A 3,535-nucleotide genomic window follows, 5' to 3' on the forward strand; every position below is an offset into this window, starting at 1 on the left:
TCATTTTCCTCTGTCTGTGTTGATTCTACCCCCCCCCCGTTTTATCCGGTCAAGACTATCATAAAAAAAAAAAATACAGCATTCAACACAAGTCCCCTAGAGGGCTTCTTGGCTGTGGTTTCAATATATATTATTCTGGATCTCATTTCTCTCTCTCTCTCTCCTTCTTACCTTGAGACCCATCGGCTACAGCCTGAGATTCCTTCAACAACCTTAAAACACCTGTACTCCATCTCTTTCAATGTCTCTGACCATGTACCTACCACTGCTCTTCAGGGACCAGGATGTCCTCTACCTAATCACCAACAGAATTGTCCTCCCAGTGGCAGATAGCACCTAGCACTTTTTATTGAATATTGACAAGTTATAACTGTGTTTGTGGTTCTCTCTCTCTCTCTCTCTCTCTCTCTCTCTCTCTCTCTCTCTCTCTCTCGCTCTGTGTGTGTGTGTGTGTGTGTGTGTGTGTGTGTGTGCGTGTGTTTATGAGCTACAAGGCAATGCTTTGAATCAGATTTGTGTACTATTCCTTTATGCCTTTGGTAAGCTTGGAACAACCCCCACCCCCAAACCCAACCTACAGTATTTCCTCACCCCCACCAATTGTCCTAACTGTGGCATCAAACTCTTGGCAGGTACCTGATATGCTGACTTGTCAAGACTACCCTAGTTTCAAAATGTCTGACCCCCCAGAGCAGTACCCCCAGTTTGGGCTTGCCAAAATCCGGTCAAGGGACACTGAAATGAACTCAACTCAAGTACACTGAAGCATGAGCACATTTCAACATTGTTCACTTACAAAGCCACCATCACTCAAAACCACCTAGCTCAATGAGGAACCGCATCTTCATTTTCTGTAAACAAAAAAAGGGGGGGCCTCACATGCTGCATGGTAAACAGGAGAAAAGTCAAGGCCCTTTCGGAACTTGTTAGTTAGTATGTGTGCCTCTCCTCCATCTGGCCATAGCAGCTGAGAGAGCCCAAAAGCATAAGCTTGTAAGCATACACATGCATATACATGGGCATACATACATACATATACATTTGCACACACACATACATATACATTTGCACACACACATACATATGCACACACATACACACATGCACACACATGCACATACACATACACATGTATACACATATATATGTGCACATACATACACACATGCACACACATGCATACACACATACATATGCATATACATATGCACACACATACATATGTACACACACATACACACATGCACACACATACATATGCACACACACATACACATGCACATACATATGCACACACATATGCATGCACACACATACACACATGCATATACATATGAACACACACATACAGATGCACACACACATACAGATGCACACACACATACACACATGAATATACATATGCACACACATACATACACACATGAGTGAGCTATTCTTTATCCACCCTCAAGCTCAGGCAAACCTTGGCTCACACTAGTAGGAGGAATTGGAGTAGTAAAGTGACATCTGTTACTCTCTATTTGACACAAGTCCTAGGGTCACGTTCTCCTGGTTCAACGACTCACAAGTGACTCGTTCACACTCTCCATTCACAAGAAGTACCCAAGACAACTGCCAATTTGTTATCAGCATCTTGACAGCTTCTCTCACACACTAAAAAAAAAAAGAGGGGAAGAGTATAATCTCTTTTTATGAAAGCTCTCCACAAAAAAAGAATGGTTGTCAGCACAAAAAATAATCAGTTTACCCAACAGCCTCTTAATGAGCAAGCAAAGCATAGCGGGAAGACAGTAATAACAACTGACACACTGAGCCCTGATCAGGATTCAGGCACAGCGCCAAGCATAGCGCATACATCCTCTTTTTCCTTCCCTGCTACGCCCTGTCAGATGGGGCCTGCTGATAGTAAGCCTCAGCAGATGAAGGGGCTTGTGGATGTAACAGTGCCAGCTCTCCAACCCAGACGGTCTGATTCCAGTTTCAAAGTCCTTTGTTATTCTGCCTACATAGCCTGGCCTCTGCACACTGTCCTGGGAGCAGGTTGGGAGGTTTCTGGATTATAACCTCTCTGGGGTAAGCACTCTTTGATTGGCTCTATACCTCACCAACCAGTGCCCAGATATTACGCGACCTCCCCATTATACGAGATGAGAGAATACCTCGGACAGCAGAGAATCTCACAGGAGTTGTCTCTGTAAAGTGGTAAGTTCACAGCTTCCTGCCTACTCCTGTCTCCTGAGCCCTCAGTTTTAAGAGTTGGGTCCTTCGGGCCTGAACTCAGCACACCAGCCTCAAACTAGGTCCTGAGATGCCCCAGTTAGCCAGTCCTCCTTCTCCAATCAGCACGAAACCTTCACCTGTTCCAGACTCTAGATCCTACTTCAGACACAGCTCAGTGCCACCCCTTCAGCTATGAGAGGTGTCAGAAGCAAAACGTTGCTAATGCTGAGACTACCCCACCCCCAACCCTTGCACTCTCTTCTCCGTACAAACATACTTCCTTCAAGTCAACGCTCCTGTTTCCAGTGCTCCTTGGGACATATCCCCACCACATGAGCTTGTCTTTGCCCAGTGTCTGGGCTCTTCAAAGAAGAGAGAAGTCACATTTAAGTTCTCCTTCGGTCGTTATACCTACAAAATGCTGCATTTAAATCATATACAGTTATATGTATGATATGTTACACATAGCATCTATTATGAAATATCTTCTTTTGGATTGATTTATTGGTTTTTCTCTATATGGATGGTGATTTTGCATGCATGTAAGTCTGTGCACCGTGTGCTTGCAGTGTCTGAGGAAGCCAGAATGGTTTTTAGCCATTTATTTTCTCTAAGGGAAAAGACAGCTAGGAATTGAACTTTCATCATATCCTGGACATAGCATGCCCCGAAGGACTACCTTCCCACATCCCCTCAAAGGATCTGTGGTCTGTGAGAGAGAGCCTATCCAGGAGGCCATACCCACTCGTGCCCACTACAGTATGCTTTCTGTGAACAGTGACTCCAGTCCATCGGGGTCTCTCTTGGCCTATCTGACTGGGATACTCTGGGTCAGAGGATTAGAAAGTGATGTCAGGGCATGCATGAGCCTGGGTTTGGGTTACGGCCACTCATGTGTTGATGTCAAAAGTCACAGCATGGGGGAAGACACTGCTCAGAACAGAACAGACCACTGTAAAAAAGCATCTTGTGTTTGTAAATACAGTTTTTATAATGATGATGGGAAACAGATGACGGTTGCCTTGGCCTTACGAGTAGGGATGGATGAAGTTCAGAGTATCAATAGAAGTTAAAATGAACAAAGGGTTCACCCAAAGAGAGAAAGGAGAGAGAGAAGAGAAGGTAGAGAGCTGCCGGGCGGTGGTGGCACACGCCTTTAATCCCAGCACTTGGGAGGCAGAGGCAGGAGGATTTCTGAGTTCAAGGCCAGCCTGGTCTACAGAGTGAGTCCCAGGACAGCCAGGGCTACACAGAGAAACCCTGTCTCGAAAAACTCTATTCTATACAGGAAGAAAGAAAGAAAGAAAGAAAG

The 3,535-nt window shown here is 45.1% G+C and overlaps 1 protein-coding gene across 1 annotated transcript in view; it reads right to left on the minus strand.

The window, feature by feature from the left end:
- The window catches only part of Tph2 (tryptophan hydroxylase 2), a 108,612-nt gene that overhangs the window by 93,864 nt on the left and 11,213 nt on the right, over positions 1-3,535 (minus strand). The gene's annotated exons all lie outside the window — the stretch shown is intronic.

The sequence above is a fragment of the Grammomys surdaster genome, unplaced genomic scaffold (genome assembly GCF_004785775.1).
Source record: "Grammomys surdaster isolate TR1022 unplaced genomic scaffold, NIH_TR_1.0 126271, whole genome shotgun sequence".
NCBI lineage: Eukaryota > Metazoa > Chordata > Mammalia > Rodentia > Muridae > Grammomys > Grammomys surdaster.